Source organism: Geotrypetes seraphini, chromosome 1 (genome assembly GCF_902459505.1).
Source record: "Geotrypetes seraphini chromosome 1, aGeoSer1.1, whole genome shotgun sequence".
In the NCBI taxonomy this organism is placed as follows: domain Eukaryota; kingdom Metazoa; phylum Chordata; class Amphibia; order Gymnophiona; family Dermophiidae; genus Geotrypetes; species Geotrypetes seraphini.
The window spans coordinates 16,812,065-16,838,840 of NC_047084.1; the positions used below are offsets into that span (position 1 = coordinate 16,812,065).

The following is a 26,776-nucleotide window of genomic DNA, read 5'->3' on the forward strand; positions in this document are numbered from 1 at the left end:
ATAGCTGACTTCTTCACTTATATTTTCTGTTCAGGGTTCACAGCTGAAGTGTTTGGGGGGAGGGTGTACAAACACCTCATGTGACTGGGGCAGGAGGTGTGATAAACTCTGATTGATTTTCAGTGGCTTGGGTTTGTGAGGGTTCGTTAGAACTACAGGTGGATACCACGAGGGGAATGGCTGGTACATCCAAGGAATTTGAGGGTAGTTTTGGTGACTCAGCTGACTGTTTCTTTAGAGTTGGGAGTGGGTAATGCAGGAATAGAGCAGGGAGGATGTGGTTTCTCTCCACAACAAATGGAGAGAAGATAGCACTAGGGATATACAGGCTGGTAAGTTTGACTTTTTGGTAAATAACTCAATAGAAACATTTTTACAACAGAGCTTGGGGATTCACTAGAGACGGTTTTGGATCGACAAATCTGCTTACTTTCTTTGGGTGATCTTGGCATTAGATAAGGGGAGTGTGGTGAATATGGTGTATTTTGATTTTAGTAATTTTACTATTTTCATAGGCATATCGTACTCAGTGTTCTCGGTATGGGGGGCTTCACTGATGGTCTGGGGCAGGAACTAGTTGGTCAGTAAGGTGTCAGTGGGTTGTGGTTCCAGGAGGGGGATCTTATCGGTAGTGTGTTTGAAGGTTTCTTATTGGGCTTGTTCTTTTCACAATTTTGTAAGTGGGATTGTTGTAGGGTTGTAAGTAAGATTTGCATTTTTTGTGGAGGAGGCCAAAGCAGTAATGGACTAGACAGTCCTGATGGTGTGCCTAACGAGGATGGACTTAAGTTTGTAGAAAGGCTTCATTTTGTGCAGCTCAGATTTCATGCTCAGAAATGCCAGGTCATGCATTTGAGTTGCCAAACCACAAGGGCATGGTGCGATTAAGGGGTGAAGACCTTGGTGTACGAATGAGGAGTGAGGGTTTGGTGTGATTGTATGTGATGAGCTTCAGGAGGCAACCAGGTTGTAACAGTGCTAGCAAAATCTAGGCAGATGTTTGGGTGCATGGGGATAAGTATGACCAGCAGGACAATGGAAGTTTGCTGCCCCTCTCTAAAAATTTTGGTGAGACCTCCTTGTGAATTTTGTGTACATTTAAGTTCAGTTCAAAGGAAGGCTACTACAAGGGTTGATGATCTATGTCCTATAGGCATATGGTAACTGAGTTCATGAGCTCCATATGTATACTTTGAGGAAGGGCATGAGAAGGGAGATAATAGTGATGTTTAAATACCTATGTGGCCTAACTATAAATGAGATGACTCCCCTTTTATTAGACAGCAAATCCAGAGTAAGAGGGCAGGAGATGCAGTGCAGCAGTGCTGGGCTCTGCAGTACTGTATGGCACTATGTTGTTACAGAAGGTGAGGTAGATGCAGGAAATAGTTTTAGAATTCCAGTAGGTGTAGGAGTAGTAGATGCATGAAATAGTTTCTAAATTGGAGAAGGCATTGGATAGGCATATGGACTCTCAGGGAGAGAGGAGGAGTTAATTGTTGCTGTGAAGGGGTATATTGGCTGGACATTTTGGTCTTTATCTGCCCTTATGTTTTTTCTAGGTGGTTTTGCTTGTGTCCTCAGACTGGGTTACAAGGAACTGCAAGGTGCTGGCTAGGTGCTGGGAGCCAAACTGCTTTGTTTGACTGATTTTCTTCAATTTTGGATGCCAGAGGTGCATTGCTCCTTTCTCATATGGAGCAGCCACATGTTATATTAGTACTGTTTGGTTTGTTTGTAAGATGATTTTGGGAGATGGTTCACTGGACATTTGCTGGTGTGGGGATTTTATGGAAGTTATGAAATTGGTACTGAAATTGGTTGTGGGTGCGTGTGATCCAGTGTCCATATGCAGGGTTTACTTGTTGGTTGTTTTTTTTTGTCTAAGGATTTGGTAACATTTGTTTGCAGTATTACCTGATGTGTGCACTTCATGATTTGTAGTGGTGCTCTGGTAGTTAGCCTTTTTTGCGGCACTTGGCAGCTTATCGAGTGGGTGAGCTGGCACCTTCTCGACCTGCTATTGTATTCATGGGGTAACTGTCTGGAGATGTTGGGTTGACTGCAGGTTAAATGCAATTGCCTATTCCCCGGTCACCTGCTTGGAAGGATCAGGAATTTGGAGTCTTTTGTACGTGTATGTGGAGTAACGGGAATGCGCAGTATCTTGTTACCATTCTAGTGTTCTGGGGAGGATTGTCTTAGCTGTTTCTGAGTCCAGTGGGACATGGACTAGAGATTTTATGGTCAGGTGTATGGAGCATTTGTTTGGAGTGACTCTTGCTAATCCTTTTCCAGCAAAAGCAATTTCCTAATCTCCTATTCTGCTTTACTTCGGATTCTTTTGGTGGGTTGTGACATTTGTTCAGCAAAGGCAGAGGATTTCATACTGCCCCTGAGGCGGGATATGTTATCTGCTTTCTGTGTTTTCCCTAATGCCCCCACCCCTTTTGTTTTGTTTGGTGCTCTATGGAGTGTGTAAGAAGGATTGGGACATGGTTGCTATTGAGTGGTTGCATAAATGGGTTTAATACTGAGCTTTTATTGTTACAGATAGGTTTTGGGGGTTTAGAGTGGTATCTCATGAGTTTGTTGCAGCTGTTTTCCCTGGACAATATTGTCCTGATGCTATCTACCTTTCCGGCATAGGTTTGGCCAATTTTATTGGGGTACTCTTTAGGATTTGTTGGAGACTTGTTTTAAAGCTGTTGGCCGCAGCTTATGTGGTGGGGGAGCGGTGACAAGCTTGAGGCTGTCATCACTTGTGGCGGAAAATGGGGTTTGGCCCAGTTGGATCTAGGAGATGAGCAGTTAATAAATAAATAAATGTAACACTCGTATGCGATGTAACACTCGTATGCATACCGCTGTGAGGGGAAGCATGGCCTTGCGTCACTGTGGATCATGTTTGGGGGGAGGGGAGGCATGGCCTTGCGTCACTATGGGTCATGTTTGGGGGAATGTTATAAATTTAAAGACTTTAACAGGAGCTAGTTTTGACACCGAATAGTTCCCTGGGGGTATGTGAAATATGCATTGGGGGTTTGTTGGTTTTTGGACACAGATTGTATTGTAAGCAGTGTTCCCTCTAAGCTGCGCTGGCGTGCGCTGGCGCACAAAATATTACATCCAGCGCACAAGTTTCACGTCACAGCGCACGGCGGGCAGGGCGGCGAGAGGAGAATCGGGCGAGTTGGCTCATAACTTGCTGGCGCCCGATATTTGTAGCGCACAGCGAAAAAAATTTTGCTCACAACACCCGCCCGCTTAGAGGGAGCACTGATTGTAAGTGGAGATAATATTCAGACTGTAGCCAAATATTTATTCCAATAAAACTGAGTTGTGTGATTATTGATTGATGGTGATTAGCTTTCAGTTGCAGGGGACAGGAATGTGAATGCTAATGTTATGTGGAAATATTTGCTGTTACATAGAAGCTCCCATGTATGTAATTATATATTAAAGAATATATACTGATAGCAGAAAGTTCCCTAGGGAGAAATAGAAAAATGTTACAGTAAATGATAAGTTCACAGCTGAATTTTTGATTGTACATATGCCTAAAGCAGTCTACGCATTACTGAATTTCATGAGTAGCAAGATTATAATATATTTGTAACTAGTTTTCTAGAATTATGTTCCCTAAACTTACACTGGACTTGAATAAATTATGTAGGTCATATCAGTTGTAGAGGTGAATTATTTCTCATGCTTCAGTTGGCCAACTTCTGTTGTAATTTTTCTGCTACAAATTGATAATATGCTTCTTATAATCTAAGAGAGTAATATTTTATGCCATTGGCTTAGGTAAAGCATTGTTTTACACTCAGAAACGAGCTTTTTGAAAGTAGAGAATGACACGGGGAAAAAATCTGTCCCCGTCACCGCCCCGGCCCCGGCCCACCATCCTCTGCACCGTCCCGTCATCGCCGTTCCCTTCACCGCCCCGTCACCGTCACCGCCATCCCGTTCACTGCCCCGTCACCGTCCCCGCTGCATCCATATAAGCCTTAGTACTGTAATATTTAGCTTATTCCTTTCTTATAAATCAAAGTTCCTGCTGCTGAACTAGAGAAAGAGATGTTCAGCTGGCAGGGCTTTGTTTATAAATTTTTATCAACACAACTAATATACTACTTTATCCTAACGCAAAAAATAAATAAATAAATAGAATTTTTTTTTTCTGCCTTTGTTGTCTGGTTTCTGCTTTCCACATCTTCTCATTCAATTCCTTCCATCCACTGTGTGTCTTCTCTCTGCGTCTTCCATTTGCTGTTACTGTGCCTCTCCCTTCACCCCCCCCCCCCAATTGGTCTAGCACCCATCTTCTTCCCTCCGCTCCCCCATAGTATGGCATCTGTCTTCTTCCCACTCTGTCTTCCACATTTCCCTTCAGGGTCTGTTCCTCTCCACCCTCCTTCAATGTCTGTCCTATTCCTTTCCACCACCACCCTTCCCTCCCTCCTTTACCATCTGTTCCTTTCTACTACCCTTCAGCTCCTCTCGCGTGGCCTATCTATCTACCTTCCTCCCTCTTATTTTAATGGCACATTACAATGTAATTTGTGCAAGCCACTGGAGCCTGCGAGCTCGGTCCCTGTCCCATCCCCACAAACCATCTAAGAACATAAGAACATAAGAAATGCCTCTGCTGGGTCAGACCCGAGGTCCATCGTGCCCAGCAGTCCGCTCACGCGGCGGCCCAACAGGTCCAGGACCTGTGCAGTAATCTTCTATCTATACCCCTCTATCCCCATTTCCAGTAGGAATTTGTCCAATCCTTTCTTGAACCCCAGTACCGTACTCTGCCTTATAACGTCCTCTGGAAGCGCATTCCAGTTGTCCACCACACGTTGGGTAAAGAAGAACTTCCTAGCATTTGTTTTGAATCTGTCCCCTTTCAACTTTTCCGAATGCCCTCTTGTTCTCTTATTTTTCGAAAGTTCGAAGAATCTGTCCCTCTCTACTGTCTCTATGCCCTTCATGATCTTGTAAGTCTCTATCATATCCCCTCTAAGTCTCCTCTTCTCCAGGGAAAAGAGACCCAGCTTCTCCAATCTCTCAGAATATGACAGGTTTTCCATACCTATTATCAGACGTGTTGCTCTCCTTTGAACCCTCTCGACTAACGCCATATCCTTCTTAAGATACGGCGACCAATATTGGATGCAGTACTCCAAATGCGGTCGCACCATCACCCGATACAACGGCAGGATAACTTCTTTTGTTCTGGCTGTAATATCCTTTTTGATTATACCAAGCATTCTATTCGCTCTCTTAGCGGCCGCTGCACACTGTGCCGACGGCTTCATTGTCATGTCCACCATTACCACCATTACCACCATCTCGCTTCTGTGCTCCTATTTTCCCCATTTCTAATATCTCCCCTATGTATCTGCCATTGCCCCCCCCCGTGTCCATATACCATCCCCATGGCATGTCCCCTTTATGTCTCTGTCCCTATGCCCCAAGCACATAATTTCCCCTCTTTCTGTTACCTTCCTGTGTCCAGATTTCCCCTATCTTCCTCTTCCATACCAATGTGTCTCTTCTTTTCAACCCCCATCTAGCTTTTTTCCCTCTTTCTTCCCCCCCCCCCCTGTTTCTAGCATCTGGCTCACCTGCCTGTCCTTCCCTTTCTTTCCTGCTGTGGATTTTTCTTCCGTCTTCATCCCCTTGGCCCATAATCCTTTTCCCTTTCACTCCCTCCTTCCAGTTTGAGCCAGGAACACGAGCAATCGCACGGTCCCCGCAGCCACCACCCGCCTGCCCAATCGATCCTACTGTTTAGCCAGCTCTCTCCCTTCTCCTCACCTTAGTTTGTAGGTTTTCTTTTTCGGCGACCTGCACGCTTTCCCAAAGAGCCGCGCATGCGCGGCTGCTCAGTGTTCAATCTTCTGCTCTGCTGCAACTTCCTGTTTCCGGTTGCGTCAGAGCAGAAGATCAAAACTGAGCAGCAGCGGGTGCGCGGCTCTTTGATAGCGTGTGGGTCGCCGAAAAAGAAAACCTACAAACTAAGGTGAGGAGAAGGGAGAGAGCTGGCTAATCACTAGGATCGATTGGGCAGGTGGGTGTGGGCTGCGGGGACCGCGCGATCCTTCATGCCTCACTGCGGGGACAAGACCATTCACCGCTCCACGGGTGGTGAATGGCCTTGTCCCCGTCCCCGCAGCGACTGCTATTTTTCGTTCCCCGTTTCGGCGGGTTACCCGCAGTGAAATGCAGTGGCCGCGGATAAACCTCCACCGTGTCATTCTCTATTTGAAAGTTGCTCAACATTTATACAAGTAAAATTATGTGTGTGCTAAATGTGCTTAAGTTTGTCCTTTTAGTTGGAAGGCATTACTATTAGAGAGTGACACAGGGATGGGTACCCATGAATAACTATGGGACATGAATGGGGACAGTGTCTATGAGTTGAGGATGGGGACACTTCGGGACTTCGTGATGGGGACACTTTGGCACTTCGGGATCATTATCGCGGCAGGAGAGATTGGCTATCTCCCCTGCCACGATGCGATCACCCTTCTACCCGAACTGCCACAAACCTCGGCAGGAAAGATTGGGCATCTCTCCTGCTGCGGGTCGCAGCAGTTCGGGTAGAGGGGTGATCGCCATCACACATTTGCTGGTGTGGGGATTTTATGGAAGTTATGAAATTGGTACTGAAATTGGTTGTGGGTGCGTATGATCCAGTGTCCATATGCAGGGTTTACTTGTTGGTTGTTTTTTTTTGTCTGAGGATTTGGTAACATTTGTTTGCAGTATTACCTGATGTGTGCACTTCATGATTTGTAGTGGTGCTCTGGTAGTTAGCCTTTTTTGCGGCACTTGGCAGCTTATCGAGTGGGTGAGCTGGCACCTTCTCGACCTGCTATTGTATTCATGGGGTAACTGTCTGGAGATGTTGGGTTGACTGCAGGTTAAATGCAATTGCCTATTCCCCGGTCACCTGCTTGGAAGGATCAGGAATTTGGAGTCTTTTGTACGTGTATGTGGAGTAACGGGAATGCGCAGTATCTTGTTACCATTCTAGTGTTCTGGGGAGGATTGTCTTAGCTGTTTCTGAGTCCAGTGGGACATGGACTAGAGATTTTATGGTCAGGTGTATGGAGCATTTGTTTGGAGTGACTCTTGCTAATCCTTTTCCAGCAAAAGCAATTTCCTAATCTCCTATTCTGCTTTAATTCGGATTCTTTTGGTGGGTTGTGACGTTTGTTCAGCAAAGGCAGAGGATTTCATACTGCCCCTGAGGCGGGATATGTTATCTGCTTTCTGTGTTTTCCCTAATGCCCCCACCCATGCTAAGGAGGATGGGAAGGAAGAGGTGCACACTCAAAACATCATTATATATTCATGAATCAATCTGATAATCATCACCACCAGGCTGTGTGTGTTATGGGATGGAGGAAGAAAGGTGCATGTTTAAATTCCGCGGGGACAGAAATCCCACCCGTCCCCACCAAACTCCCACCCGTCCCCATGAGGACTCCCACCCGTGCCCACCCGTCCCCGTGAGGAATCCCTCTGTCCCCACCCATCCCCGTGAGGAATCCCCTCCGTCCCCGCCCGTCCCCGCGTGGAATCCCCTCCGTTCCCACCCATTCCTATAAACTACAGAAATAGTTATTTCATTTAATTATGCTACTGAATTAAAGGCTCTGGTAGAAACCCATTTAAATATAAGCAAAAAGACTTTATTAATTTGGAAATATTAATTGGGAAGAATACATACTTTGTAAACAGGTTTCTACCAGAGCCTCTAATGTTTATAAATTTTTATCAACACAACTAATATACTACTTTATCCTGAAGCAAAAAAAAAAAAATAATAATTTTTTTCCTACCTTTGTTGCCTGGTTTCCGCTTTCCTCATGTTCTCATTTAATTCCTTCCATCCACTGTCTCTCTTCTTTCTGCGTCTTCCATTTGCTCTGTTACTGTGCCTCTCCCTTTCTCCCCCCTCCCAAATTGGTCTGGCACCCATCTTCTTCCCACTGCTCCCCCCATAGTCTGGCATCTCTGTCTTCTTCCCTGCCAGTGTCTTCTCCCCACTCTCTCTTCCCCATTTCCTTTCAGCATCCTTCTCCCCCCTGTCTTCCCCATGTCCTTTCAGCATCCTTCTCCCCCCTCTGTCTTCCCCATGTGCTTTCAGCGTCCTTCTCCCCTCCTGTCTTCCCCATGCCCATTCAGCTTCCTTCACCCCCCATCTTCCCATGTCTTTTCAGCGTCCTTCTCCACCCCTTTGTCTTCCCCATGTCCTTTCAGGATCATTCTCCCCCCTCTGTCTTCCCCATGTGCTTTCAGAGTCCTTCTCCCCCCCTCCCGTCTTCCCCATGTCCTTTCAGCGTCCTTCTCCACCCCTTTGTCTTCCCCATGTCCTTTCAGCGTCCTTCTCCACCCCTTTGTCTTCCTCAGTGCTTTCAGCGGCCTTCTCCCCTCTCAGTTTTACCCATTTCCCTTAAGCGTCTTTTCTTCTCCACTCCACATTACCTCCCTTTCTCCCTCCCTGCCCCTTACCTTTGTGGTGCTTCCCCACCCAACCGTCAACAGAACAGGCCCGGTCGGACAAACCTCCCTGCCCTGTAGCCACGAATCTAAATTACCTTCTTACAGCAGCTGGAGTATTGAAGCTGCTGTAAGAAGGTAATTTAGATTTGTTGCTACAGGGCAGGGAGGTTTGTCAGCTGGGCCTGTTGTCAGTTGGTCGGGGGAAGCGCCACAAGGCTAAGGGGACCTGACCGCTGTGCACACCCCCCCCCCATGGCTGCACCCGGGGCGGGGCGGACCACCACCCCCCCTTCAATACACGACTGCCTTTTCCCTACCTGCCCTGCCGCAAGCAGCCGACCGGAAGTCTTCCCGATGTCAGCGCTGACGTCGGAGGAAGGGAGGGCTTTGCTTAAGCCCTCCCTCCGACGTCGGTGCTGACATCGGGAAGACTTCCGTTCGGCTGTGTGCTTCGGCAGGGAAGGTAAGGAGAAGGAGAGGAGACTATGCTTGCGACCCTGGGGGAGCCCGGGCCCCCTGTCAGCTCCAGGCCCCTGAATGCAGGACTGGTAGTACTGCCCTGATGGCGGCCCTGTTCCCACGTACTCACCTTTATAGGACCCCCAGGGACCACTGAAGAAGACTTTTTGTCGAAACGTGGACCGTGTTGGGTCCTGTATCCCTAGTGGACTAAGTCCTTTAAGGCTCTTATGTGGATGATTCATTTTTATGTGGAATAAATTATTTTATGTGGATGATTTCAGTGTACCTTTGGAACTTTGACACTTTCAAATAAAGTCAATTTAGGAACATCGTCACTTCACAGAGTTTTTTTTTGTTTTCAATGTAAACTGTAACCCATTCTGAGTTCTTTAGAGAGGATGGGATATAAATTTAAATAAATAAATACCCCTGTATCACTCTCTATTCTATTCTTATTCATTTATATTCTGCACTATTCTCACAATAGATTCTAGGGGCAGATAACAATAATTAAAATAGTGTCCATACAAAATTATTCAATTAACAATTATTAAAAATAAAAAGGTTTTAACAAATATCTAACAATATAATAAACTTTTCTTAGTGCAGTTGGAAGATCATTCCAAAGCTTTGTTCATCTAAACTCAAAAGATTTGTTTATCAAAGGTTTCAAATGACCATATGAACTTAAAGAATAGCCAAGCCTCAATAACTACCTATACTGGAAGGTAGCTCTATTTATTGGAAAAGTTATATGTATACTTCATTAAACCTTCCGGTCCCATTCCATGCAACAATTTATATACAAGTATAACCAATTTAAAATTTACTCTCTTCTCAATCTTTAACCAATGTAATTCAGAAGAGGAGTAACTTGGTCAGATTTTTTGCTCTAAAAATCAAGCACAACCATATTTTTAAGCAATTGCTGCCTATTTTTTTTTAAGTTCAGTGGCAGTACAACTCTCTAAAGATAAAACAGAATATATTGCCCATAATTGGCGCAAATGAAAAAAAAAGACTCTATCAATTCATTTATTTGATTCTCAAATGTCAAACCACAATTCATAATTCCCCAAACCTAGGGTTACCATAATGGCTCCAGAAAAAGGAGGACGGATTGAGACATCCGGGTTTTACTTCTACTGAAAGTATTGGCAGTAAGGAAGACCTATAGATAGAGAACTGACGGCAGCCATTCAGGGAGTGGTGCAGGACCAGGCAGGAGCCTTATGTGCTGCTGTGCCACAAGAGACAAGGAGGCAGCCGTCCAGCGAGGGAGGGGCAGGAGCAGGCGCACAGAACGCTCCTGCTGATACAGCACTGGACCACCAGAATTTTAAAAAGGTTCCCGGGGGGGAGGGGGGTGTAAAAATTTGTTATATTCACTCCCATAAGACACACCTACATTTCCACCCACTTTTTTAGGGGAAAATTGCATCTTATGGAGCAAAAAATATGATAATTAAATTCTGGAATCTGTTGCCTGAGAATGTGTTAAATGCAATTTACTTACTTTTAGATACTTTTGAATTATTTGAAAAGAATTTCCATGTATTTTGCCAGAAATAGATAGGTGTAAATGTGTGTGAGTGTGAGTACTTAAGTTTTACCTGCAAACTTTGGGGAAGGGGTAAAACGCGGACCTCGCGGATCTAAAACCACACGTCCTTAAAAATCTGAGGTCCGTACCACTTGTAGTTTCTGGCTCTGACAGACCTCGATGACAATTTAGCGCTGACGGATTCGTCTCAGCATAGGGAGGGAAAAGTATTAAAAAATCTGAGGTCCGTGCCACTTTTAGTCTCTGGCTCTGACAGACCTCTATGACATTTTAGCGCTGACGGATCCTAATACTTTTCCCCGAGAAGGGGTAACACGCGGACCTCACGGACCTGACGGACCTCGCGGATCTAAAACCGCATGTCCTTGAAAATCTGAGGTACGTGTCACTTGTAGTTTCTGGCTCTGACAGACCTCGATGACAATTTAGTTCTGACAAATCCGTTTCAGCATAGGGAGGGAAAAGTATTAGGATCCGTCAGCGCTAAAATGTCATTGAGGTCTGTCAGAACCAGAGACAAAAACCATTCCCCTTAATGAATTTTTGCAGAAAATCTCTCCTGCAAAAGATACTAGTGGCAGGGACTCGGCCCAACCGTCCAGGCTCTATAAACATTCAATTATTGCCAGCAAAGTAGCCGCGGCACTTTTAGTCTCTGGCTCTGACAGACCTCGGTGACATTTTAGTGCTGACGGATCCTAATACTTTTCTCTACCTATGCTGAGACAGATCCATCAGCGCTAAATTGTCATTGAGGTCTGTCAGAGCCAGAAACTAACTACAAGTGGCACGGACCTCAGATTTTTAAGGACGTGCGGTTTTAGATCCGCGAGGTCCGTCAGGTCCGCATTTTACCCCTTCCCCAAACTTTGCTCATATTTTTATGTGTAGATTTCTTAAGCATTGTGAGTAGTCTATTTCTTAATACCACCTCATAATTGTAATGTTAGTTTTAAATAGTCCCAGGAATGTTCTGAGCTTTTGCATCCTTTAACAGATTGTGTTTCCACTTTTCTAAATGTATTCTGCTTTACAAAATGGTAACAGTCTGTGTTTTATGGAGTCCTTATCTTGCTGTTGATTACGTGGCTGGAAAGTGTTCAGGGACTTGGAAAGATATCATTTATTTAAATTGTTTTAAAATGTGCAAAGCTTTGAAGAATTGTTCTTTAACCAGAGTAATTGCTGGCAGAAGGATGTATGCCTCTGGCACATATCCCAAAAGGTAAAAAGAAAGTCAAATAGATCAGTTTGTCTAACTTCAATCGCTTTGCTATCAGTGGTAAATGTTTTAGAACCTTATGCACAGTCAATTAGGGCTAAGTTGGCTTCAATTTATGAGCTAATTCAGCACCACCAAGTAGACATCTTCTGCATCACAAAAATCTGGTTCAATAACTTAGGGCTCCTTTTACTAAGGTGCGCTAGCAATTTTAGCGCACGCACAAAATTACCACACGCTAAACCGCATAGAATACGCTTCTAGAATAATGCCAGCTCAATGCTGCCATTAAGGTCTATCGCGCTATTCCACGCATTTAACGCACCTTAGTAAAAAGGAGCCCTTATATTCAAACTGAAATATTGTTTGTCCTCCAAGCTATAATGTTTTTATCTAGATAATGGCTAAGGGAGGTGGAGTTTCTATGAGTAATATTTATTGGTTTAAAAAAACAAACCCTGGAATTCAACTGCAGGGAAAAGAGGGTCAGTTTTTTAAGGATGGCAAAGTAATTAGGGGTAACATGAAAGCCTTTTTAGCATATAAATATTGTTCCATATCTATGAAATACCTCATACAATTACCCCATACATACAAGTCAAATGCCACAATAGAGACAATTTACTTTTACCAGCCCATCGTACTACACCTGATATTGTATGTACCCTTAGATACAGTCATTTGTCCAAAGATATCGGGAAGATTATTTGGGCTAATTGGAAGATCCTTGAGGGACATGAATGTTTCAAGGTCAAGAATCTGGTAATAGCCTACTCAAGGTTTAAGAACCTCAAGGAGAAACTAGTACCATCTAGAGTGGGCTTCCTAACCTGGCTTCAGTCTGAGAACTCTACTATCATCCTGGGTCATGCCAAATGTGGGAAATGTTCAGTTTGTACACATTGCCTAGAGATTTCTGAATTCATTCACCCAAAATCTAATCATAAATACAATCTCCATCATTCTTCCAATTATAATTCAAGCAGTGTTATTTGTGATCCAATGTCCATGCCTACTACTCAAAATATCTAATTACATAACTGACCTAAAATATTCACAGAACCCATGGAGAGTGATCTAATATTTTTTTGTCTACATGATAATTAAAGCCAATTCAAGAGGAGGAAACTTGGATACCGCCTTACTACAAGTAGAATAATGGACCATTCATGATTTTAACACCTTGCATCCTCATGGCTTAAATACAGAAATAGACTACAGAGTTTTTCTCTTATCATATGCCCTTGTTTAGAGTTTTTTTTATGGTTTTTGACTTATGTATTCAAAGAAGTCTCTTCATTTATATGCTCCTTTTTCCTGCTATGTTCTATCACTTGATACATTTGACATGGATCTTATTCCTGCTTCATTATTCTTCAAGGGTATATTTCTCTCCATTAAGTTACCATCATAATACATTGATTGCCTCACATAATTTTCAATTTTTTATATTTGCCACACACTGGATATGATTTTCTTGACCCTTCCTTCCAGTACTCATTCCTTTCATGCTGGGTTCTCCATACACATACTTATTTATGATCTGAATTAGTCTTTGTTAGTTTATTAAGTGACGTTAAAGTGTACAATGATTTTTCCTGTATTCCACTTATTTAACGTTTTAAAAATGAATAAAAAAGAAAAAGAAAACAGACAGTGGGTTTAAATGGTCAATAATAATGGTAAATAGTGTCGTTCCCCAGCAGTCTGTGCTGAGACCGTTGCTTTTTAACATATTTATCAATAACTAGTGAGATAATTACATTTGCTGATGACACAAAGTTGTTCAGAGTTGTTAAATCGCAAGAGGATTGTGAACAGTTGCAAGAGGACCTTGTGAGACTGGGAGATTTGATTGTACCTCTCGTGATTGGTTCCTACAATAAAAATATATTTAAAAAAAAAATAAAACGGCAGATAACGTTTAATGTGAGCAAGTGCAAAGTGATGCATGTGGGAAAGAAGAACACAAACTATACAATGATCCAAGTTAGGAGTCACTGGCCAGGAAAATGATCTTAGGGCTCCTTTTACTAAGCTGCGATAGCGATTTTAGCACGCACTAGATGCTAACTCCAGCATTGAGCCGGCGTTAGTTCTAGCCACGTAGCGCGGGTTTAGCGCGCGCTAAAAACACTATCGCAGCTTAATAAAAGGAGCCCTTAGTGTCATTTTTGAGTATATGTTGAAACCTTCAGCTCAATGTGCAGCGGCGGCTAACAGAGCAAATAGAATGTTAGGAATTATCAGGAAAGGAATAGAAAACAAAGATGGAAATGTTATAATGCCCTTGTATTGCTCTATGATACAGCTGCACCTTGAATGCTGTGTGCAATTCTGGTTGCTGTATCTACAGTGGAATTAGAAAAGGTACAGAAAAGGGTGGCAAGAATAATAAAAGGAATGGGATGACTTCCCTATGAAGAAAAGCTAAAGCGGCTTAGTGCTCTTCAACTTGGAGAAGATACAGCTCAGAGGTAATATGATAGAGGTCTATAAAATACTGAGTGGAGTGGAAAGGACAGATGTGAATCACTTGTTTATTCTTTCCCAAAATACTAGGAGAAGGGGGCATGCGATCAGTGGCATAGTAAGGGGGCCACGGGGGTGGGGTGGTCTTTTGCAGGCGCAGCCTTCCTAATGACACAGCACCCCTCTTCCTCTCCCCCTCCTCTCCTTGCTGCGTGCCCTTTGCCTTTCTCCATATCTTTTTTTTTACTTCCCCGGCACGAGGTTGCTGCCCGCATCGGCATCAGGCATCTGACGTCACTTCCAGGACCGGTGCCTAGGAAATGACGTTAGAGGGCGAATCAACACTGACGTGGTCATGCTGACGCCAGAGAAGTTAAAAAGGTATGGGGAAAGGGAAAGGGTTGTGCACGTGGCAGGGAGGGCAGGGGAGGTTTGTCACTACCCTGGGCACCGCTCACCCTTACTATGCCACTGCATGCTATGAAGCTATTAAGTTGTAGATTTAAAACAAACCAGAGAAAATATTTCTTCACACAACATGTAATTAAACTCTGGAATTCATTGCCAGAGAATGTGGCGAAATCTGTTAGCTTAGCAGGGTTTAAAAAAGGTTTGAATAATTTCCTAAGAGACGTCCATAGACCATTATTCAGATGGCTTGGGGAAATCCACTGCTTATTCCTAGGATAAGCAGCATAAAATCTGTTTTACTACTTGAGATCTAGCTAGGTACTTGGGACCTGGGTTGGCCACTGTTGGAAACAGGATACCGGGCTTGATGGATTTTCGGTCTGTGCCAGTATGGCAATTCTTAAAATTAGGCATCTAGATTGGTGCGTCTAACTGATCTAGATGCTTAAGTTAATTTTCTCAATTGGCGCTGATAATTGAAAGCATCATTTAAAAAAAAACTTTTAAAAATCTATTAAAAAATGAATTAGCTGATAAGCACCTAACTTGCCAGGAAGTAGGCCTGATTAGGTGTGGATTCTGGGTGTGATTTGATTTAGGCACATTCATTTAGGCCAAGAAAACCCTGGCCTAAATGGTAGTATGCATAAGGATTCAATGCCTACTGGTCTAGGTGCAATTCTATAAACAGCGTCTAGTGGATGATTGACACTTACGCTCATCAGCTTCTGTGAGTTAGGCACCATTTATAGAATTGGGGGTCTAAGAGCCTAATATTCAACCAGCGGCAATCAGATTTTTGCTCATTGCTGCCGGCATTATACCTGGAAATTCAAAGCCTGGCCATGTCTCTGGCTAAATGCAATATTTCACACTTAATCAATTATGAAGAACCACATAAAGATAGAACTGCATTTCATGTGGTCTTATATATGTTATAATTGTAGTTGGTTAAGTGTTGAAAACTGGTGCTTAACCATTCAGCTTGGGCGCTAACAAGGGATTTTGAGCAGTAGAATCTGTTTAACTGCCAAAGAAAATGTCCAGTTATCCCCCAGACAAAGGATTTAAATGACCAGAAGCCTCTCCTACTCTACCCATGAGCATGCCAATTGCTGTGGTGGCCCACAGTAATCCCATCAAATCCCATTGGGAATTAAAGGGCTTCAGTGCTGTTACATTGTGGCTTTGTAAAAGGGGGGGGGGGGATGGCAGGGGGGTGTAATTTTAACTATATATAAGATTAACAAGTAAGTCAAACATGAACTTTCACAGTTTATAAGGAAATTTAAAAGTTAAGGAAAGTAAATAATACAATTTCAATCATTAGCACTTTTTAAAGCTAAAATCCACAAAATAAAGGGCCTGGTGAATGATTAAGGAGGAAGAATATGCTTTTAAAATTACCCACAAAATGTAACCATGATAAGTCTTATTGACACAATTAATTACCAATATGAATTTGGAAATGTCTACTTTTTCTTGAATGATTTCTCAGCATCTGACACAGTTTTATCTGGAGAAAAACCCTTAATACAAACGGTACTTAAAAAGTAAAATAAAAAATATAAGCGGGAGGCTAACCCATAGAACTCGGGAACATCCAAAATAATAACTTATTAATTTTTAAGTGACTCCTCAGTGTGAGCTTACACTGAGGAGTCACTTAAAAATTAATAAGTTGTTCTATGGGTTAGCCACCTGCTTACATTTTTTATTTTACTTTTTCTGGTATCTTTTTAAGTACAGTTTTATCAGGGACAGAATCTGAATTCTATGGCATCTTAAGGATTTACACAGCTTCTTAATGCTCCTATGCATGTAAAACGTTAAATGCTGAATCTAGAATTTGTGTATTATCTTTAAAAAAATCCATAAATTGTGGTTAAAATTACAATCTCACATTTATTCAGGTTACAATTATGATCTCACATTTCTTAGTTTCCTCTACGCTAAAGGACTTGGGGGCAAGAGTTCCTATGGACTGCTCATTAGCATGCATTGTTTCCTGCCAGTCCTTTTTTTTATGCACTGGGATCCACTTTCCAATAATGCACATTAACAGCATTAGCTCACTTTAAAATAAAATCTAGCCCTTAGTCTGTTGCATTACAAATATTAAAATATTATGCAAATGTTGGGCAACGAATTGCTTTATAGCTTTAAGGTTGTTTGATGATCTGAGTCATTTTTCAAATGACTTATCTGTGCACCAGTTAGTAGATGCTTGGATCTTAGCTATAACATTCATAGACATTGTTGAACTAGTAAAAAAAAAAAAAGAAATTTTATGCTGAATATAAATATCCTGAAGCAACATTCTGTTATTGGCATTCACAATAGAATATATTCCAGCTCTTTTCTTCCTGTTTTTTAGATAGTTTGCCAGCTAGTGCCCATATTTATTGTTCTTGGCATAGCACTGTGTAGATTGGGCAAATACAGCTGCTCTTGCCTTACAATGCAGCCATGTATTGTATGTATTTTTGCATTTATCAATCATTTGAAAAACCTTAGATCTTTTCTAGAAGATGAATATTGCTAGTCCAACAATTTTATTTCCATTTCCTAGTATGTTATACTAAATCTGTAGAGTTTTTATACCCCAGCATTGAAAGTCATGATAATACTCATGATGTATGCTTTAAAAACAACCCATTCTGTACTAAAAATCAGCCTTTAACATGCTCACTAAACCGGTTCCAGCCAGTTTAGCTTGCATGTATTTTAGCATTATTAAAATGGCTTACGAGTTTTCTGACAGTCTCTGATAATGCAATGCAAATATAGTACAACGAGGTCATTACAATTAAAATGAGTACTCCGAGTGATTCTCTATCATCGCCAAGCGATTCTCTAACCTCGTTGTGCCACATTTGTGGCCAAAATTTGCTGACAGATCTGAGCTGTTGTTGCCTTTCTTTCTGATCAGTGCCTAAATGCTGATTGGCTCAGACACTGATAGGAAAGTAAGGTTTAACAGTTCAGAGCCCCACATGCAACTTTTTGTTTGTTTAAATTGAAGATCGGCAGGAGAGATGCCCACTCTCTCTCCTGTTGTGTTTCACAATCACCCGGCACTGCTAACTCCCCCCCCCCCCTGCTTTCATGGCAGTGGGAAAGATGCCCACTCCCTCCCTCTGCTAAGCAATACCCCCCAACACCACCATGCCTCCAGTGACCCCCCTCCCCCTTACCTTATTCACAATGGCTGGTCAGGGGGATGCCTACTCCTTCCAGCCAGCAGTCCCGCCTCTTCAAAATGGTGGGCCTTCCTCTCCCTGTTGCATTCTGGGATGTGCCAGAGAAGGGCCTGAGGCTCTTATCGGCCCAGGGTGTTTAAGGCCCCTTCTATGGGAGGAACCTTAGGCATCTGGGCCAATCAGGGAAGGACCTAAGGCTCTGATTGGCCCAGTTGCCTAAGGCCCTGCCCATATTTATTGTGGATATCCTGAAAACCTGACCTGGTACCGGCTCTTGAGGACCGGAATTGCCTACCCCTGGCCTAGACTTTTGGTTATAATTGCAGTATGACTAAGTCTAGGTCGATCCATCTCCCGCCCTTTCCCCTCTTTTTGATCTAGGCGTTCAGAGGCAGGGTAAAGGCCTAAGCTGGTTTTAGATATGTCTAAAACCAGCTTTGATTATCAGTACTTGGACACTAAGGGCTCTTTTTACTAAGGTACGCTAGCATTTTAGCGCAAGCAGGGAATTACCGTGCGCTATGTTTCTAGAACTAACGCCAGCTCAATGCTGGCGTTAAGGTCTAGTGCGCGTGGCAATGTAGTGCATGCTATTCCGCGCGTTAAAGCCCTAGCGCAGCTTAGTAAAAGGAGCCCTATGTCTTTTTGATCATCCAAGTACCAATTTAGGCCACTTTATGAACTTTTTTTTTTATTATTATGAGCCACATAAGATTTATGAAAAGGTCCATCGCTCTCACTATTATTCAATTGTATTTATTGCTAGTACATTTTGAAGAAAAGTTAAGCTCTGATCAAACAGTTAATACTATAGGTACATCTTCTAATTTTATCAGTGATACTACAAGCTTGTTATTTGAGTACCATCTAGCATACATGTGTCAAACACAAAGCCCGTGGGCCGAATCCAGCCCGCCTGGCCTTTTTATGTGGCCCGTGGCAATGCTCCCAAATTGCCCCCTTTCACAGCCCAGCATGTCCCCCTGTGCTGGTCCGAAGTTGCTGTCATGCTGGAAAGTCTGCCAGCTTCAGCAGCGATTCGGCAGTGTTGTCTGTGGCTCTCCCTCCTGCCTTTCGTCCAATGCGGTCCACCCGGGCGGATACAGGAAGTTGTGCATCATTGGAGACAGACGTGACAGGTAAAAAGCAGGAGGGGGAGCCACGTACACCACTGCTGAATCGCTGAGGCTGGCAGACCTCTTGGCTTGGCGATGACATTGTACTGGCGCTGGAAGGAGAAACACCGGACAGTGAAGAGAGAGGGACTGGTGCTGCAGGGAAAGGCAAGCTGGGCTGTGAGGAGAGAGGGACAGGCGCTAGAGGGAAAGGCATGGTGGGCTGTGAAGAGAGCAAGATGAAGGGAGAGAGGTTGGACCTGGGATAGTGTGGAGAAAGAGGGGAAAAGATACTTGAAGGGAGAACTGTTGGGAAGAGAAAGGGAAGAGAAAGGGAAAAATGGTGGACCTGGGGGGAGGGAGGCAGGCAGGCAGACAGGGGGAGAGATGGGATGGGGGGCAGTTGGGAAGAGAAAGGTAGAGAAGATGGATCTGGAGATGGAAAATTGATAGGTAGCTGAAAATTTAAAAAGAAGAAGAATGAGAAAGAGTGCGAGATTTGAGTAGACAGAGGTAAAAAAGAAAAAAATGAGAAAAGTTGAACGGGAAATATCAATATGTTGGAGACAGGGACTGGGTGGAAAAAAAATGCATCTTTTGGAGCGAAAAATACGGTACCTTAAAGTTCAATGCGGTTAACAAAAGATTAACTAGAAAACATAATTCAAAATGATGGGTGCATTAATATTAAGAACCAAGAAACTTAGGGCTCCTTTTATCAAGCCGCACTAGCGGGGTTAGTGCGTGTGACTTTTAATCATGCTCTAACCCCCGCGCTGGCCAAAAAACTACCGCCTGCTCAAGGCAGGCGTTAGCGGCTAGCGCAGCCTGTGATTTAACGTGTGGTATTACGCGTGTTAAACTGCTAGCGCGGCTTGATAAGACGCCCTTAGAGAATAAGAAAGTCTTGAGTTGTTTCCTATAATGAAGATAAGAAATAGATGAGGATAAGAGCCGCTTAATCTTTATCCCACAATACAATCTGATAAAAAAGAGTTCTATCATGATATCTTTTATACCTACTGCCCTTCAATGGTGGAAAAATGAAGAAAGCTTTGGTAATACGTGAATAATGTGTAGAGGAATAACAAAACAAGTCTGTCATGTGAGAAGGGACCTAGCAATGCCTAACAATTATGTGTGCAGGTCATAGAATACTATTGGGTACAGGTCTAACTGATATCTAGTCCCCGTGATTAAAGTTAGGTCCTGGAGTATACCTTTGCCAATCAGGTTTTCAGGATATCCACAATGAATAAGTATGAAATAAATTTGCAAATAACGGAGACAGTGTATGCAAATCAAGTTTATGCATATTCATTGTGGATATCCTGAAAGTCTGACTGACAAAGTGGTACTCTAAGACTGAGTTGAGAAAAACTGTTCTGTATGAAAGAAGGCTACTGAAATGGTTGGTGGTCTTTATCATGAGTATGGGGACAGATTTAAAGATCTCAACATGCATACTTTGCAGGAAAGGCAGGAGAGGGGAGATATGATAGACATTTAAATACCTGCAAGGCATAAATACGTTTGAGGTGAGTCTCTTTCATTTGAAAGGAAGCTCCAAAATCAGAGCTAGGACGAAGTTAAAAGGTGATAGGCTCAGGAGTAGTCTAAGGAAATACTTTTTTACAAAAAAGGTAATAGATGCATGAAATAGTCTCCTGGTAGAGGTGGTGGAGACAAAGAATTTAAGAAAGTGTGAAACAGGCATGTGGGATCTCTTAGGGAGAGGAGGAGATGGTGGATGCTGCAGATGGGCAGACTAGATAAGCCATTTGGTCTTTATCTGTATCATGTTTCTATGTAACTGTTGATACAGAATTCATGCTTGACACTCGTACCTTAGAATCACCCCCAGTCCTCGCCCAGGCAACGGCGTTGAAACGGACAGGATTCGTTTCTAGGTCCCGAAATAACATTCTGTCATCTGGAGGCAATTCCCCTCAGAAAGAAAGATAGATAGCCAGTATTCTGAAGAGATTTTTGCCTGATTTATTATGAGTCTGCAAAACATTTATATATCTGTTACATATCAGTGGTAACCATCACAAGAAAAGGGGGATGGACAAGAGAGGGGAGGGGGTGCGTGAGCAGGATATGTACTTCATTGTTTAAATCTTAAAGGTGTTAAGAGCTGTGGGGGGTTGAGCCTTCCTGTCTCAGACAACTAACCTAGTTAACATAAATTAAATGACCTCTTCCCAAACCATTAGGAGAGCAAACACCCAACATTCTACATTTGATTACTTCCAGCATGGACAGAGACAGAAAACTTAAAATGTGTCCTTTCATAGACAGAGACAGAAAATCTATCCTTTCATTACAATCCCCTCTTACGTCATGAAAATGACGTCATAAATGCACAGCATGAGCGTGGAGGGAGAGATATTCTAGATATGTCTCTTGAGGAGGGGTTTTAGGGGCTGCAATGAGTCAAACAGCACAGGAACAGTCTAAAAATTACATAAGCAACAAGAGTGCAGATAATAATAAAGATTATAACAATAAGAAGGTCTAAGTTCAACATTCTTATTGATAGTAATAAGGGACTCAAACCTAGCCTTAACCTGGTCTCGGGCCTTGAATTCATCTGGGACCCCTATCTCATCTATGTATAGCTAAAGTGCACTGGCCTATCTACTGGCTGAGTAGTTTAATACGGAGCCGGAGGTCTCCACAGAGCCAGTAAATATCACCTAAAGCAAAATCTAATGCTGCAACAGTGAAGCATACCTATAATTTCCAAAAAAGAATACTAGGCTGTAGTTAAATTTCCAGTATGCCTCGGACAATAGTTTCTGATTAATACATTAACACATTTTAGCTAATCATGATTTAATCAGGACTACTTGAAACCGTCTTCCTGCCCTCAGGGTCTATCTGCATCCCCATGCCAGAGTCAGATTGATACAATTTCCCATAGGCTTTTGGTGACACCAGCTATGCCAACCGAAAATGCTGAACGCCTGCAACGGCTATGCTGACATCTTCCATATTCTTTGAAATGAAAGCAAACTTGTGGTACCCTTAGCCAGCTTGCCTCGCTTATGCCTTGCCAATCTCTAACAGTATATCATAGCTGTCCTCCAAGCTATGAAGATGAACAGTTCCCATTATGAGTTCAAACCTCTGTCTTAGGTCGTATAGGCCATAATCTGGGCGGGGATCCCAGTATGCCCATATCTTACCCGTCGTTGAGCGAGTGAACGTGCATAAGGGTTGTAGGAAACTTTCTCAGGAGGCCCAGGCAAAAAGGTACAAGGATGTCATAAGAGAGTATGTAAGTATGGGATAAGGGATAATATTATCTCTGACCCTGGTAATGGTAATGCAATAGGCCATGCCAAATTAAAACCAAATTAGAACCAAATTAGCAAGTTGTCAGAGAAGATACTGGAAATTCATGTATAACTGCCTTAAAAGCTAGAAGGAACTTTGTGAGAAAAGAAATGTACACGTGTTTCACTCTACAGCAAAGGAGAATCATAACAATACATAGCAAAATTTGTAGAATAGTTAAGATAGGATGAATTAAAACATTAAATACATGGTTTGCAGTGGGCGAATACTCAAAGAAAAGTTCCAAAGCTTGAGACATGAGCATCTTGGAGCAAATTTTGTGCAATCTGTCCATTTTCAAAAGTGATAGTATGATTCACTTCTTTGGAGGTTTTCTTAAGTTGTTCAATGTAAGTATGGAGTTCAGTAAAGTTCAGCAGCTTTTGGAATGTCTCATTCCCCATTCCAAGAGGTAGTGGATGTACAGCATATGAAGTAAAGTCTGAAATGTCCATAGAATAGGTTAAATAGGAGGAATTGTACAGCAAAGCGTTCTTAGGAAGGTGGCTTTCTCCGATGAACAGGAAACATTGTGTACAGCATGTGTGGAAAAGTCTTTGCAGTCAGGGTGCAGGAAGATGAATTACAGTCTAGCAGGAACCGGCAGTCTCTTTAAACTGGTGAGATGCACACTTGGGATGAAATGATGTTTGCACAGGATCTGTTGTTTGCACAGGATCACTGGAAATTAGTGGTGTTCACCCTTGAGATGAAATGATGTCTGTGCATACAGGGAGGGATTTGAAAAGAGTCCCGATATCATTCAGCAGCTGTACTCCAGTGTGATAGAAAATGGAGGAGAAACCATGTTGCCTGTACTGAATGTAGAGAGAGAGAAACCAGGTTGCCTGTACTGAATGCATAGAGAGAGAGAGAGAGACTAGTTGCCTGTACTGAATGTGGCAACATGTAACAATATTATAGTTATGGCAAAAGACAGACAATAATCAGGTACTTAAGGTTCTTAATCAGACATTTCAAAAAGATATGTTTTTTGTGTGCTGCATATATCAAGTGAGCACCATAGAATATAGATATAGAATAAAACCTTTTCTTAAAATATAACCCCTAACTAAGCTACATTTAGCATATGCAAATTATAGGGAAAAAAGAACATTGCGCAATTTGGCTAGTTAAAAAAATTAGGGAAAGAGCTAGCTTTAGAAATGGCCAATATTATATATCCTGGGGTACCCCCTAAACTAAAACAAATAGACAAGAGACAGACCACATAGCACAGACAACATAAAACACAAATTTTGAGGCGTCGGCATTATTCTTCCATCTGTCAAGTGTTCAGGGCTGAATTTAACTCTGCAAATAAACACATTGTTATAGAAAAACAAAACAGAGATGAAATGCATATCATAACCATCTCATATTTAGAAAAGCTAATGTCTCTTTGGATCGTCTTTATCTCTGCAGTGACAAAGAGGATCCCTGGAAAACACCAGAAATATCCTAGTGCCAAAACTGGGATGGGCATGCGCTGCTAAGAAAAAGAAAAGAAAAACACATTTTAATTTTGCAACATCCTAATTTCAGCTAAAACAATAGGAAGGAATTTTTTCCATTCACAAATGTGCCAGCTGTGGCCTTCCAGATCTTATCTTTAATAGTCCTATTCATGCGTTCGACAACACCGAAACTCTGTGGGTGATATAGGAGATGAAATTTCCACTCAATGCGGAATGCGATAGCTAAATCTTTGCATACTCTGGCAGTGAAAGCAGGACCATTATCTGTTGATGTGTGTGGGACATCCCCACCTAGGGATGATTTCGCGAAGTAAAATGTTCACCATAGTCTGAGCAGTTTCATTTGTAGTGGGAAAAAACTTCAGGTTATCGGGAGAACATGTCAACAATAACAAGGGCAGCTGGTATACAGGATTTCCCCTCTTTGCACCAAAGTCCGTCCGAAGGGCGGCTTTGGGCACCGGCCAGATGGGCATTGATTAAGCCAGTGACCAGGGTCTCCGCAATTAAAACATCCAGTACTTCTAGATGGATTATTACCATCTCAATCGGAGACAGGGGCCCGCCCCCTACGAAACCCGTGACCCCCTCTTCCGCGAGGAGCGGACAGGTGCGGTCCCCAGGTAGGTAGCTGGCCCTAATAATGCAGGATTTCCCAAGGCTTAGAGATCTCAAAGCGTAGGAGAGTGTTGCGTAGTGGTTAGCGCTACAGCCTAAGGAACCTGAGGCTTGGGGGTTCAAACCCTTCACTGCTCCTTTTTTCAATCTGAAATTATGCACGAGAACTAGTGGGCCATTCTGAAATCATTTGTTTGACCAGAATCTGCAAAGGAGAACGGAGGTTAGAAAGGAAAGTCTGAATAAGTAGGGAATCCATATTTGCATGGGCACTAAGACTCATTAAGCCTCTTCCACACCTATCAAGCTCTGTCTGCAGTCCTAATCGAATCACATTGGATTCCTGTTACTCATTGCATTACCTTTAAAATCCTACTTTTAGTTTTTTTAAAACACTGTCTTTGAACGAACCCCAATTCATTAATAACTATTTACTCCCCATAGTATATCACGTTCTTTAAGATCCATTAATCAAAAACTCTTAACAATTCCATCACTGAAAGTAAAAGAGGTAGGTAAATTCATTCTGAATTAGTTCTCCCACTGAATTAGCTCTTGGCACCTGGCACTTTGGTCTGTAGGAAAATTTCTGTTTAGTTTCTGGACTTCCCTTCTATCTCAGGGGTGAGTGTGCCACTTTTCTCACCAAGATATAAACTTGTAGGATTAGAAACAATTATAAAAAATTATTGAAGAAGAAAATGACCTAAACCATTTTAAAAGCAATCTGAAGAGCTTCCTTTTTAAAGACGCCTTTAATTTATTTATTCCCTATTCCTATTGCCCTCACCATTCACGTCTTCCCTTGTGTTCTATTAATACAATTGTAGTTCTGCCCTTTCTTCCTTATGCATCTGTTAGTTTGTATGTCAATATGTCAGGCTCATGTAATTTACTATAAATAAGCATATGTGTACACCTTTTGTTTTTTATGATCATATTAGCACTATAATTAAATCTACATTTTACAGATTACGTAGGATACGATCTATTGCAAAATTCCTATGTCAGAACATATCCATTAAACTCATCACTAAGTCTAGAAAATATGACCATGTTACACCCCTTTTGATAGATGCACATTGGCTTCCAGTTAATTTCGGATAACGTACAAACTCTGTCTGCTTGTTTTTAAATCTCTTCTTCATAAGACCCCAGCATTCATATTTAAACATTTAATTCCTTATCATTCAAACAGAACCCTGAGGTCTAATGAGCAAAACTTATTAACCATTCTATCACTTAAAATTATTAACACTAGACGTCAATTTATTTATTTATTTTTTTTATTTTTTTTTTTTCTGTAACTGCTCCTCAAACTTGGAACGATCTTCCCATTTATCTGCGGAATGAGCAGGATTTAGGAAAATTTATTTTACCCAATGTTATTATTTAAAGTTTGTTTTTGTATTGTATTGTCCTTATTTGACTATATTTTAATATGTTCATCGCTTAGAATTTGATTAAGCGATTAATCAAGAAAAATAATAAACCTGAAACTTGAAACTTGATTTGTAAATCGCTTAGCAAATTAAATTAAGCTATTCAATAAGTTAAAAATAAACTTGAAACTTGAATCTCACAAATTTCCATATTTTTCTTGCTCTATCTGTAAAACTAATTCTGGCCCCTGTATTAATTAAAGTTAATTTATCCTGACCCTCTTTAAGACAATTGCCTCCAAATTATTCAAAATACTGCCATTAAAATCATTTCACCTTAAAAGCTCAAAAATTTGATCATGTCACCTAATAAACTTGAAACTTGAAACTTGATACATAAAACCATAGCTTCCGGTCTACCTGATTTCATCAACAGGTTATTAATCTCCCACAACCTGCATCACACATTACATTCTTCTTATCAAAACCTGCTATCCATTCCCTCTTTAAAACACCTTGGCACCGTGCATACTAATAAAGTTCATCACTTGATAAATTTAAAACTAGCTTGAAGGCCTTTCTTTTTAAAGACGCATTTGGAGTATAATAGTCCTTTTAAGGACTGTAATGGGACTTTGCTCCTTGCTTTTCTTATTCATTTTAATCTTTTCTACAAAGTGCTAGATTATTTATTTTTTTTTCCTCCCTTTTGTTTTCATCCTTCTCTCTTTCTTTTTCATTATAATTTGTTTTGCTTTGTTTTTAAATATATGCCTTTCTGACTGTCTGTTTTAATAATTACACAAATGTATTTCTACCCTTTTTCATTTTGTTTCTGTAAGTTCCCCCAAACAAACCTGAAACCTACTGGCCTACAAACAGTGCTGAAAACTAGTCAGCCTGCTTGTCACTACAACAAAGGACAAAGACTGCCACAGAATCAGCTCTAGGACACCCACTGCAAAAACCAAACCTGATCCAATACATATTGTG

At 42.0% G+C, this 26,776-nt stretch overlaps 1 protein-coding gene across 2 annotated transcripts in view; it reads left to right on the plus strand.

The window, feature by feature from the left end:
- EDIL3 (EGF like repeats and discoidin domains 3) overlaps window positions 1-26,776 on the plus strand; it is a 456,004-nt gene that overhangs the window by 290,471 nt on the left and 138,757 nt on the right. The window lies entirely within an intron of this gene.